The sequence below is a fragment of the Diabrotica virgifera genome, chromosome 3 (assembly GCF_917563875.1).
Source record: "Diabrotica virgifera virgifera chromosome 3, PGI_DIABVI_V3a".
NCBI classification, from domain to species: Eukaryota; Metazoa; Arthropoda; class Insecta; order Coleoptera; family Chrysomelidae; genus Diabrotica; species Diabrotica virgifera.
This window is the reverse complement of record NC_065445.1, coordinates 266,538,299-266,552,673: the sequence shown is the minus strand read 5'-3', so window position 1 is coordinate 266,552,673 and position 14,375 is coordinate 266,538,299. Positions and strand designations below refer to the sequence as shown.

Genomic DNA, 14,375 nt, shown 5'->3' with positions numbered 1-14,375 from the left:
ATTCAACACCATAAAAAAGGAGAGAGGGCTCCCATCCGGTTTAAGGTGGATGTAGCTTTTCCGAGGTGCGCTCTTATATCTCTTCGTTATTGGTCCATTCTTCATTTATGGTCCGAGGTATTTGTAGTTAGTCACTCTTTCTAGAGAGGTTTGGTGGATGTAGAGTTGACCTTCTGTTAGGTCAACTCAGGTGAGCTATGTGGTCTGAATGTGATTCAGACCACATATTAGTAATAATAGCAAAATTAAAAATGAAAATAATAAGGACGCAAGCTAATCTAAATAGAAAAAAATCTGAAACCTTGACATGCTAAAAACACAAGCAGTAAACAATAAATACGCAGAAAATATATCAAAAAAACTTCAAACAGTTGAAACTAAAGTGATGGAAACTGATTGGGACAACATCATAAGAAGCGTAATAGAGGCAGCAGAAAAAACAATATTACAAACGTAAAAGGGCGAATCAAAAGACTGCTTTGATGACGAATGCAAAGCCAAAATCATAGAGAAGAAACAAGCATGGATAAAAATCAGAACAGATGAAACAGTAAATGCATACAAAAGGAAAAAACTTGAAGTCGCAAAACTATATAAAACGAAAAAATGAGAATGGATTCTTCTTCTTCTTCTTTCTCGAAACTCCTTATGCCCCTCAGGGGCGTCGGAGGTTTTATTCATCTTCTATCCATCTCTTCCATTTCTTGCGGTCCTTTGCTAACTCTTTCATTTGTTGATGTGTTTTTCCTTTTTCCTGTCCAATTTCTATAATCTGATGGATCCATCTCTTCTTTGGCCTCCCTTTCCTTCTTTTACCATATCTTTTCGATTCCATCACCTGCTTTGGTAGTCTTCCCTGGTCCATTCTGTTAATGTGTCCATACCATTTTAATTTTCTTTTTTGTATCTTCGTTATTATCGATTCCTGTTTCAGTCTTTGTCTAATATCTTCATTTCTTATTCTGTCCAATTTCGTTTTCCTGCTATTTTTCTTAGCTGCTTCATCTCCGCTGCGTTTATTGTACTGTTTATTTTTGCATTGTTTACCCATGTCTCACTTGCATATATTAAAGTTGGTACAGATATTGCGTTGTATACCTTCAGTGTTATTTCTTTATCTATTTCTTCCTTTCCAAATATTGTTTTATTTAGTGCATAGTAGATTTTATTTGCTTTTTCCGCTCTGTATGAGATTTCTTGATCTATCTTTCCATCCTCTGATATTATTACTCCAAGGTATTCAAACGTCGAGACTGTTTCTATTATTTCGTTTTTGCACCTAAATATCGTTTGGTTTATTTCTTCTATTTTCTTTTGGGTTACTATCATGGTCTTCGTTTTCTTTACATTTACCTCCATTTTCAAATTTTCTATTTCCTCCACCCAGATATCGATTAATTTTTGCATTTTCTCTTTATTGTCTGCTATTATTACTAAGTCATCTGCATATAGTAATCCCTCCATTCTCACTGGTACTAAATTCCTGTACCCTATTATTGACTGTAATTGCCTTGACCTTCTTTTAGCGCTCTTCATTACTCTATCCATTACTAATATAAACAAAACTGGGCTGAGACTGTCCCCTTGTTTTATTCCTCTCCTTAGGTTTATTTATTGGCGATCTATTTCCGTTTATTTGTACTTTAGCAAGTACGTTTCTATATGTACTTTTTACCACGCTTACTATCTTTTGAGGGATTTGCTGATCTTCCATTACTGACCATATTACTTCTCTATTTATAGAATCAAAAGCAGCTTTAATATCTATAAACGTAATATATAAGTCTTCTCCTATTTCGTTTTTCCTTTCAATTATATTTCTCAGTACATATGTATATATTATCTGTTGTTCCTCTTTCTTTACTAAAAGCCGCTTGTTCTTCTTCTAGTTTTCCTTCCAGTTCTTTCCTGAGCTTCCTTTCTATTATCCCGGTGTAGACTTTATATGTCACTGATGATAAGCATATAGCCCTATAGTTATCACATTCCGCTTCATCTCCTTTCTTGTGTATTGGTATCAATAAATTTTCTTCCCAGTCTTCCGGTATCTTTTCTGTTCGCCATGCTTCCCTCATTATTTCCAGTAGCCAAAGCTTGCCTCGTTCTCCTACGTACTTCATCATCTCCGGATCTATGTCATCGGCACCTCCCGCTTTTCCAATCTTTATTCTTGCCAATCCTTCTTCAATATCTTTGATATGAATTTCGTCTACTCAATTGTCTCTATCCACTTCTCTTGCCTGCTGTCCTCTCTCCTCATTGTGTTGGTTACTTGCCTCGAATTTTTCTTTATAGTGCTTATTCCATATGGTTAGTATGTCTTGTATGTTTGTTTTCAATTCATTTCGCTCATTTCTAATTCCTCTTATTTGTTTCCTTTTTGTTCCTTTCATGCTTCTTATTTTATTCCAAAACTGTTTATTGTTATTCCCAAAACCTTCGTTCAATTCTTCACCGAATTCCTTCCAGCTCTTCTTCTTCGCATCTTTTACTAGTTCTTTCACTATATTTCTCTGTATTCTGTATTCGTCTCAGTCTTGCTCTTCATTTGTGTTTATGTATCGCTTCCACATTTCTTTCTTCTTTTTTACAGCTTGCTTTATTTCCTTATTTCATCATCTAGTTCTTTTATTATTCTTCCCATTCTTTCTTATTCCACATACTTGTTTTGCAGTGTTCCATAACGTGTCTCTCAATTTTTTCCATCTCTCTTCTATATTCCATATTTCCTCATTGTTTTCATGCTGTTCCAGTATTTTATCTGTCTCTCTTTGGTATAACTTCCTCATTTCCATATTCTTCATCTTATGTATTGCTATTCTTGTATATGGATTCTAAAAAGCAAATTAATAGAAGCAAATAAAAACAAAAAAACACTATACGACTATGTTAAAAAAACAATGTAACAACAGTAAGACACAGTTAGTATGTGAACGGTCTCCCTCTGATTGAAAAATCAAATTTGTTTGTTTTTAAAATAACAAAATGTCTGGCTAATTGGGTCGGGCAAGGCCATCAAATTCACTAAAAAAAAAAGTAAAATGTATGTAGTTGTAATCGCGCGTTAAGCGCCTCTCATGTGAACGGGCTCTAAAACAACAGTCCTAAAATCAGAAAAAAATTGTGGAAAGTATTTCTCTAACTTATACAAAATCAAACAATGCAGAAATATTGAGAAAGTAGCGATAAGAGATGAAAGAGACAAAGAAATATAAGAGAATTATTGAAACAGTGAAAAGGTTAAATCAGGAAAACATAGGACCGAATGAAATTAACAATGAATTAATAAAAACTAGAGAAGGACTGATGACCGGATTTATCAACTAATAAGAAAAGACGAAGTGATCCCACACGAAAAACAGATCAGATCATAATAAAGAGCTCATACTAAAGGGAGGTTTATACTTCTATACTCCAATAACCTAAAAATACCTTGTAAAATTAAATACCCTCGTATAAAACTGAATCAATTATTGGAAGTAGGTACTTTTAAATATCTTCAAACAAATTAGTCGTCTTTTTTTACAGTTTTTTACAGTTTTTTACAGTCGTTTTACAGTTCCCTCAAATAACGAAACCATTAAAATAGTATTTGATATGAGTTTAATTTGATATGACTTTGACCTAGGTCAAACCGAAAAACAATATTAGAGATATTTTTACGTTATTCCCAAATAAAAATTTTGCAAACAGCAATATAAGCGTACAGATTGTTTATATAAGATAAACCTATGAAAATAATATGGGTGATACCAGAAAAATGATGTTTTGATGTTAGTCTAGTCAAATATGAAAATGCAACAAAAAAATTCTTTCCCTTCAGAAAATAGCAACAGTTTTTCCCATGGAGTTTATTTAAAAAGCTCTTCTTCTCCTTAAATCAGATCTCCTTGGTCGTAAGGCCTTTGTGCCATACCTTGTTTTTTTCCTTAAGCTGTAAGTTCTGTGGCGTCAACGAAGCCCAACAGTTTTAATAGACTAAGTTTTTCAACCTAATAAAAATATTTGTAAAATAAAATATTTTTAATTGAAAAACTTATTAGTCGATTTTCCTGGTGACACCTCCAAGGCTTCTACAATATGCAAGCCAAATGGATGCTGCAGTGAAGACAAAAGGGAAGGAATTCTACACTATGCAATTTACAACCCCCGTCTGCAGCTTGGTAAAGTTCCAACGGAAAATGGACCTAGTTACTCTATAGGAGTAATACTAATATAAAAATAAAAATGTATACCATTTTTATTCAGTTGCAATGCGAAGCCAAAACCTTCTTAATTTTTACTTAGATTAGAGAGTGCAGCCAGCACTCTTATCGATGATTTCACCTCTTGTTAGAGGCTCTTCAGAGAATGCATAGGCTGCTTTCTCTAATCCTGGTAAAAATGTTTCGACATATTAGTCCCCCATTGCAACTGACGTGAAGGTAGTAGATGCGTAGCGGCATCTGCTAAATGAAAGACTAAGTTTTATAACCTAATAAAAATATTTGTAAAATAAAATATTTTTAAAAGATTTTTAATTGAAAAACTTATTAGTCGATTTTCCTGGTGACACCTCCAAGGCTTCTACAATATGCAAGCCAAATGGATGCTGCAGTGAAGACAAAAGGGAAGGAATTCTACACTATGCAATTCACGCGCTTCATTTTCTTCCATTATCATAATCAGTTGATCCCCTTTTACCTTAATCAAGTAGGTCGTAGAGTTTTCAATAAATAAACGGGTGTTTATTTGTTAGGCTTTAATGCGGGTGTTGATGGATAAGTGTGCCAATTTTTGTCAAACTTGACCGGATTATTTTTTACAGATTAGCAAACAAATAAGCGTTGAAGGTAACAGCATGTTTATCACGGGAAATTATGAAAAACAAGAGTCTAAAAATAAAGATATAAATAAGTTATTATCGTTTAGCGTACCCATATGATAATTCGATTGAATAAAATATATAATATTATCTAGTCATTCGATATAACTGCTTACAAAATGTGTTTACAAAAATTACTTAATTTGTTACGAAACTACTACATTTTTTTATACCTGTTTTGTAAACTATTTTTTATCTGGAGTATTCATCTGGTCAAGCAACCTTTTACAATATTATTTACAATCTTGGAAATATGATAAATAAAAAACGACGCAGATTCGAATAATATGATGATAAGATATGCCAGAATGCAGATTTGATAACATTGATAGCAAAATAATTATTGTTGCAAGTTAGATCAATTAAAACAATAATTCGAAATTTAAGATCCGAAAATCTAACGACTTTTACCGGAACCAAGCTCTGGTGCCCAAATTCGTGCCTTCTAAAATGTGCAAGGCAAAGGAACGATAAATAAGAAGAAGACTAGGCGGAACATAAGATTGCATTCTACAACCCGTCTATTTATCTAGGTAAAATTCCATCGAAACTTGGTTAGCTGTAATGAAATAGGAGTAAAACTAATAGAAAATGAGAGACAGTTAATATTTAATTTTGTTTCAGTGATAGAACATCATCCCCTTACGTAAGTTTTACTCTTTTGAGCTCTTCAGAGAGGCCTATAGAGTCTTTTCAATTTTAATAAAATAAATTCTTCTAAAATCAGCATTTTGTAAAGAGATAATTCATTCAATAATTATATGTAATATGATAGAGATAAATTCATTCATTATGTACTTTGTATACAGATATAGAGCACTCGCCCACTAAATAGTGACGAAAATAAACATTCTGTGTACATAATATGTATCTTTTGATGAACAGTTTATTTTAATTTATTTGCAGAGAAGATATTTATTATTTAAAAATAAAAAAAAGTTCGCCCGAGCAGGGACTTGAACCCTGGACCCTTGGATTAAAAGTCCAATGCTCTACCGACTGAGCTACCCGGGCCGATACTTCTAAACCCGGCCTGTAGTACTTTCTAATGGCCACTTTACACCATGCAACTAATTGCGCAATTAATTGCACAATTTCTTGCAGCAATAGAAATTGCATCGTGTCATACGCGAATTGCACAGAAAAGCTGCAACTCCTTGCTGCAAGAATAAGTTGCAGCTAAATAGAACATGTCCTATTTTTCATGCAATTTTTTCTGCAATTTGGTTATATTTTTAGTAACTTTTAAGGCTACAGTGTTTGTTTTTACTTTTCTGCTGTCAACAAATAAAAGATTTTGATGACATTGAACTTCTGTCATCTTAAATTTCAAACCAAACAATTTATTAACAAAACTAGAGTAACTTTTTACCAATTTCACGCTTCACAGATAATATTATTCAGGTGAATAACTTTAATTATGCAACATAGGGATTAAAAAAAACTATTTTATTTCTTACAACTTGTTTCCTTTTGTAAATGAATAATATGTATTACATACTTGGATTAGGTATTAATTGATTTTGTTATACTTAATACATTATTATAATTATCTCAAATGATAATCTAACATCTTTAATCTAATATCTGATAATTCTACTCAAAAAATTACATTTAATTTGTAAAAACAAACATAACCTAAAATTTATGCTATTTTGTCAAAGTTTCTGTCTATTTCATGTCAGTTTATGCAATTGTTTGCACCGTGTAATCACTTTATTGCAGAAAGTTAGTTGCAACTTATTGCACAAGTTCTTGCGCAAGAAATTGTGCAATTAATTGCGCAATTACTTGCATGGTGTAAAGTGGCTATAATGGTACATTATACATTTTTTTAGTTTATTTATCTTTATGACGGCCATGTTTATTTTACTATATTATGCATGTCGTTGGTGTATTCTTTGCTATTGGGACCGTGCAAGTTCGGCAAAGCGACCTCTATTTCTACGCTCTGTACTTTTATTCGCACTTTTAATTATATTGGCCAATTATATTAGTCCTGGTTGCTGGATGATTGTCAAGACCATAGTCCAAAAAAATAATAAGAAGAAAAAATAAGATGCAGGTTATGTTTAGCAAACGTAAACAATTGTATGTAGTAAATAAAATCAGTAATTAAAATGCAGTACTGCAAGCAAAATACAATTAATTAAATTTACCTTTATATAATAATTGCATATCATATCAATATTGTGGAGCAATATATAATTTTTCTGCGTCAATGACAGAAGGTATGAAATATACGTCAATTTGACAATTTCAATTGACAATATGAATTATTTAAGATAGTTGCAATATTTCTCCGCGACTCGCGCACGGTCGTTTCTCGTTTCCCTTTCCAAGTACTTGCACACCGCGAATATACCTATGTATTTTTATTGTATAATTTTGTATAACTGGTATGTTCAAAATGTCCATTGTAGCTGCGATTAATGAAAAGGAAATAGGTAATTTATCGATAGCCTTTATGACCATTATGAGGCTCAAAGCAAGCAATACTTGGAGGCCAAATTATGTATTAAGTAGTCAAACAAATACCACTGGGACTATACTTGAGGAATTCATCTTTCAGATGTACTCAGAAGACATCAGAACTAATCTTCACTGAGAAGATTAACATAATAATTGTACCATGTATGTAGACAACAAAAATCTCAAATATTAATGGGTACTTAATATGGTTCACTGATGGATCTAAAGGTACGATTCCGACATCGACAACTGCAAACGGCAGTTACAGTTGTTACCATGACATACGTATTTACTTTGCACTATTAATTTGTATAATTATTAGCAACTGACATTCTGCATTCTGCCGGACAGCATTTGCAGTTAGATCTCGGAGTCAGTCTCATACAAATTAACCTTCGGATGACCAAGCGGGGGAAATTGTGACCCCAGCGTATGTTTTTCTTTAATAAATTCAAAAGTATTTTCAATTTTTAACTCAATATTTTTTTATTTGACTTTAATATCATTCTAGATATCCTCATATTTTGAAATAAAAAAAATTCGCTATATTTTACGAATAAAAAAACAATGTGTGTGTACTTTGTACGCACGTAAGAAGTTATACTTCTATTATATGATTTAAACGAAATTAATATACTTTTTATTTATATTTTGTTTAAATATTAAACTAATTTATACTTACTACTTCTCAAACATTTTTATTAGAACAGTGCCAAAAATTAAAATAAAAGAATAAAACACACACAAACACATTAAACAAGCCACAAATGATGTCTGAACATTAATTGTCGAAAAATTTTTTAACTAAATACGTATTTTCTGAAAATACAATTATATAATAAATATACTTACAATCATAAAATGTATTAAAAAAAACAAAAAAGAAAGTTTCTATTGGGACTCGAACCAGCGCTGATAAGAGCGGTTGGTATTGGAATTCATTCGCCTTCTCCGCTTAGCCACGGACACTATGTGTCATTATTTACGAAGATCGACTAACTAAACGGATTAAACTTGTGATATTTTGATATTTTGAAAATTGATCAAATTATTTTAATTTTGAATTAAAATGATTTAGAATTGAAAAAATACAACAAAACATAGAGTAAAAAAACAATATATTAGGTGAATATTGATAGAAATTTTGATGGTAATCAAATTATATAAATAAAAGTATTACATACTATATATTTTGGCAGATCAAATAGGTAGGTTTATACCCATGATACATTAACAATTATTACGTACCTGTTGCTTTTAAAAACTATTTAAAAGTCAATACAATATTATAAACTTTTTTGTTTCTGTCCTCACAACAATAAAACTAATATATTATACATTTGTTTACCTTTACCTTTACCTCCAAACCACAGCTGCCATATCGGATAATTTTTGACATGTCATTTGAACATCCAATCAGAACAAAGTTATAATGCGCATGCGCCGGGCTGATAGGTTTTAACATATAAAAAAATCACCCTCTATCGCAGGTAAAGAAGTATAACTTCAAAAATATATTCTGAAGTTGATGTTTAGTAAAATACCGTCTGTTATGTGTAATTCCAAGTAGTTTTACGCTAATGACGTCGACTTTGCAAAGTAACAAGACACTTACTCAACATACACACTACACATGACACTAATACTTATGTTTTGACTGGCTGAATGACATAAAGTCCATGCCATAAAAAAAATTCATTTTTTTGTTAATTGTCATTTTTAGACATTTTTGACCTGGGGTCATTTTTCCCCCCCTTGGTCATCCGTGTAACAAAAAAAGGTTGGTCATCGGAAGGTTAATAGTGCAAAGTAGTGACGTCTGACTGCAACTGCCGTTTGCAGTTGCCGTCTGCCGCCTGCCGTCGATGTCGGAATCGTACCTTAAAAATCTGCTCATGGTACTAGATCAGGAGTCTTTGGGCAGGCGTAATTTTAATAAATTAATCGCCTAGGTCAACGTACAGCTGTGTTCCAGGCTGAAGCTTTTGCTTTGGTCGCCTATATGGATGAAATCATGGATCTTCACCCCAAAGCAAAGAGAACCAATATTTCTACAGATACCAACTGGCTATACTGGCAGTAAAGAACCCACCTACCAAATCAAAGTTGTCCCGTCAAAATAGCCCGGTCAAAAAAGCTCCGTCAAAATAGCCCGGACACAAAATAGCCCCGGCTAAAAGAGCCTCTTAGAAAACACCTCCAATAAAAAGTTTTACCTTTTAACGGAGTACTATTTATTTTAAATTACTATTCTAATTGGGAAATAAGCCACAATTTACTTAAAAAAATTATTTTATTAACGTTTCGACTTCCACTTCGGATGTCGTTGTCAAAATACAAAATATTAATAAATTAAACAAAAATGTTATTGCTCAGTGAAAAAATTCTTCTAATAATTTAATTTAATCTGACTCAATCAGTATGGTGCAAATGGAAGGAATAAATTCGTTATTTCGTAAACCCGCGACGTTAAGGAAAAATCCTGAAATAGATCGATTTTTATTTTTAAGCTCATTTGAAAGGTTATTTAATTCTCTATTTAGTAATATAAACAATTACATAATTATTTATACAAGGTGTCCAAAAACTTTTTTGAAGATATTCTTCTTTAGCGGCGAATCGATTGAGGGTAAAATTTGATTGATCCGCGCGCTTGCGCACACCGACAGTATGGTATTAGTTGTTATACGGGCTCTGATTGGGTGTTGAAATGATCTGTCAATAATTGTTCAATATGGAGGTTATCGGTAAACAAAAATATTGTATAATATTAGTTTTTATTGATGTGTGGACAGAAATAAAATCAAATTTATAATTATAGTGACTTTTTAAATAGTTTTGAAAAGCCGCAGGTACGTAATTCTAAATGTTTCAGTTGGAAATACCTAATAGTTTCAATACCTATCTATTTGGAAAATGTAAACAAAATAATGTAGTTACCTATTAGTAGGCAATTCTTTAATTTACATAATCTGATTACGAACAAACTTTCTACAAATCTTCATCTCGTATATCGTTTTCTTACTCTATATTTTGTTGTACTTTATTTTGACAAAAATTAAACTAATAATTTTATTAAATTCATATAAATTTATAGTGTAAACGTTTAGTTTGTGTATATTCCCACATGACGTATACGAGAGTTTGGTGCAGTTTGAAATGGCGTCAACTTTCGTACGGCGCGGTAGACGTGAAGTGGGTTCAAGCCCCAAGCAAGTTATTATTTTTTTTATTTTTTTTTATAGATTTTATGATTGTAAGTATATTATTATATAATTTTTTAAGATATTCTTCTTTTTTGAAAATGGTAGATAAGAAAGTTAGTTTGATTTTTAAATAAAATAAGTACAAATAACCTTTTAAGTATATTTACTTCGTTTAAATTACCTACTATATAATAGAAGAATATCTTCTTACGTGCGTACAAAGTACACACACATTCTTTTTTTTTAATTTAAATTATTTGAAAAAAGGAAGAATGTATTTAATTTATTTAATTTAAAATGCATTTTACTGTTGCCCGAACACAGAAAAAAAAAAGAATGTGTGTGTACTTTGTACGCACGTAAGAAGTTATACTTCTGTTATATGATTTCTTAAAAATAGATATACTTTAAATAATTTGTTTTAATTTTTTTTAAACACCAAACTAATTTTGTGTTTACCGTTTTCAAAAAAATAAAATAGGATTGCTCCGGATTCGAACTCAAGACCCCTCGATCTCTGGCCCAATGCTATACCAAATACGCTACGAAGACTGTGTCTGTATCGGTTCGGACGTACTTAGGGACCGTTTAAGTATTACGTAACGCAGGTTGAGGGGGGTCAAAAATCTTCAAAAATTGCGTTACGCAATAGTTAAACGCCCATTAGAGTGCGTTACGTAGGGGGGAGGGGGGTCAAAAATCTTCAAAAATCGCGTTACGTAATACTTGAACGCTCCCTAATGACAATTCACGGTAACAAACAGGCAACGTGAAGTATAATAAATATACAATAAAATGTTTTAATAATACTCATCTTGCTCCTGAGGAAGACAAATCCAAAGACACAAAAATTATAATAAATATATTTACTAAAAACACTAATATATTCTTTTCACACCTTTTCTTGCATTGATATATATTTATACATAACTTGAAAGATAGCAACTAAACGCCATACTGTCTGTGTGCGCATGCGCGCAGTATTATGAAATTTTACTCTCAATCGCGCCTAAAGAAGTATAACTTCAAAAATGTTTATATCATAAATAAACATTAATTTTCGCTTAAATTAAATGTTAAAACTTCCAAGAGGCAGAGAAGACAGGACTCGAATTCTCTGAAAAGATCATTTCCGAAAAAATGTATTTTTAAGGAATTATTTCATCATGAATTCTGAAGGGAGCTTTTTTGTCGGGGCTATTTTGTCGGCGGGCTATTATTCCGCGGCTATTTTGTCTGCAGGCTATTTTGTCGGAGCTATTTTGTGTGCGGGATATTATGTCGGGGCTATTTATGGTACCCAAATCAAAATAGACAAAGAAGTACAACAATACATGCTACTACATTTCATCAACAACCTGGCAAAGGACAATAAAGTATCTTTAATATGGGTGTCGGGTCATGAAGAAGTGCAGGGGAGAATGAACCTACAGATAGTTGGCAAAACAAGGGCCGAGAGAAACCTTTATATGCCCATAATCAGGGCCGCGCCGTTCACGTGTGCAATGTGTGCGGCGCACACAGGGGCTAGCAATTAAGGGGCGCCACTAGGGTTTTCACAAAAATTTTAGGCGGATCAAAATAGCACTTACCCATTTTTTTTAGCTTCTACCAAACGTTGGGATATCATAAAACAACACTTTGCAAGTCTGGCTTTAACGCATTTATCTAATACACGCTGGTCTAGCAGAATTGATGCTTTAAGCTATTATACCAAATTTTGTCAGAAAGTTATTATGCTTTATGTGATATCACGCATTAGGATAAAGATCTTGATGATTGAAATTGTCAAGCTAATAGATGTTTAGGAGATAAAATATCAACATTTACATTCATATGCTCAGTTGTTCAGTCTACATCACTGGCGAAGCGTCCATGTAACCACTGTTACCATTGGTAACAGTTAAAAATCTTGCAAATAAATATTTTATGACTACTATGAAATAATTCCATTTATATATTTACCAATAGAAATATATTATATGTTAATAATAGTACCTACCTACCTATTTTGACTCTCATAATTTTTACTCATTTTTAAAGCCACTTCCATGTTTTATTATTGATAATACTTTTTAAGGAATTTATATTATTTCTGTATTGTATTAAACATTTTTAGGTTAAGCATAATATCAGATTGAGGTTAAGAAGGTATATTTTAAAATTGTATTCTCTACTTCTACTCCAAATGTTAGAAATTGTTTAAAATTAACACTATATACAATATTTCTCGTACAGTAGAGCTTGGGTTATTTACATTTTAGCGGTACCTCAATCTTTTATAACGCTTCCAATAGGGCTTTTCATCGATTGTCATTTGTTTCGAGCTTCTGTCATGTGTCACATAATATTAATATATCTACGTCATACGTCTTCAGTTTGTATCATTGGAAATACCAATAACGTACGACGTAGATATATTAATATTATATGACACATGACAAAAGCTCGAAACAAATGACTGTGAATGAAAAGCCCTATTCATCCTTTTGAATTGTACGTTTTTCTTCATTATTATGTACATCATATATTTTTATAAATTAATCATTTATTTCAATTTTTGTCTGTAGAAAAACTTTTTATTTAATTTTTCTGGTACGCCAATGGTTTAAAAATCACAAAGTGATGGTAATATAATAGGGTTTGTTCCAACAAGTAGCCGAACCGGCTGAAACTCTCAGCGAAAAGTCGACCAGCACGAGTAAAGAGGACAACACTGATGACTGTATTATTGTTCTCTCACTGACCAACTGTTTGCCACGAATTCTGACTGTTTGACTGAAGTTTTACTGCTTGTAGGCAAAGACCTAAATATTTCATGAGTTCACATGGTATTCACGTGATTACTCCGTCTTTTGGGTAGACAAGGTATAATTCAGTAAATAGCCAACTACTCGTAGACACACGAAAATATTGACGAGTTTATGTGACTCAGTTGCACTTTATTACGTTGTTACCACTTTAGTTTGTGGTTACAATGTGGTGATTCTCGCTGTCAATCGAGACCGCCTAGTACCTGAAAATTTTGAAGGAGCGACGGCGTGGGCCGTGTGTATATCAGTAGACCTGTTACCAGTTTTTGATTTGGTTACAGTACCTATTACAGTGTGCGTGCTATTAACCATGGATGAATGTCGCTGCGTAATCGATCAACTACTTGAAAAGTAATTCTCCTTGTATAATTTTGAAGAAAAAAAAATGAGATTATTGAAAACGGAAGACCTATTTTAAACATTTTAAAAAAAGGAATAAAAAAAGTAGTTCGATATTTTAAATTGAGTTGGTACAGTGAAATTCCTAGGTTATGTGGTTGCAAGAAAAATAGACTGTATTGTTGGCCATGTCTTCTGGTTTCTAGAGAAAAAATGGGTGGACCCGCGGCCGAGTTCACAATTTAAATAGTTTTAGAGTTTTAAAAATGAGCCATGAAATTTCTCCGTTATCTACATGTAAGATATATAGCCAATTTGATTCAGTTTGGCAAAACAAGAATCAAAAGGTTTCTTAACTAAGCTTTTAAAGCAAATATTGCTAAACATAATGAGTTTGTTAAAAAAAGAATAGATTGGTATATCCTTAGCACACTTATAATAGATACCGTATGTTTCTTGGTCAAAGAAGACTTAGCGTTTCGTGGTCATTTTGAGGGCGACGACTCTGACAATCGAGGCACTTACAGGGAACTGTAATGATACTATTGAAGTCATATATACATTTAGCCATATCTTCATATTTTTATATAAGGTTTTTTGCATCAAAATTTTTCAATCAAAAACAATGAATATTATGCAGCTGGCTTTAAATGCTTTACAAGAGATAAAACAATTGGTGCT

General features: G+C 32.3%; 1 protein-coding gene and 1 non-coding gene across 4 annotated transcripts in view; both read right to left on the bottom strand.

The window, feature by feature from the left end:
• Nucleotides 1-14,375, bottom strand: part of LOC114326321 (autophagy-related protein 13 homolog) — a 110,428-nt gene that overhangs the window by 40,155 nt on the left and 55,898 nt on the right. The gene's annotated exons all lie outside the window — the stretch shown is intronic.
• Nucleotides 5,806-5,878, bottom strand: Trnak-uuu (transfer RNA lysine (anticodon UUU)). The gene has a single exon. It is a non-coding gene; the product is annotated as a tRNA-Lys (tRNA).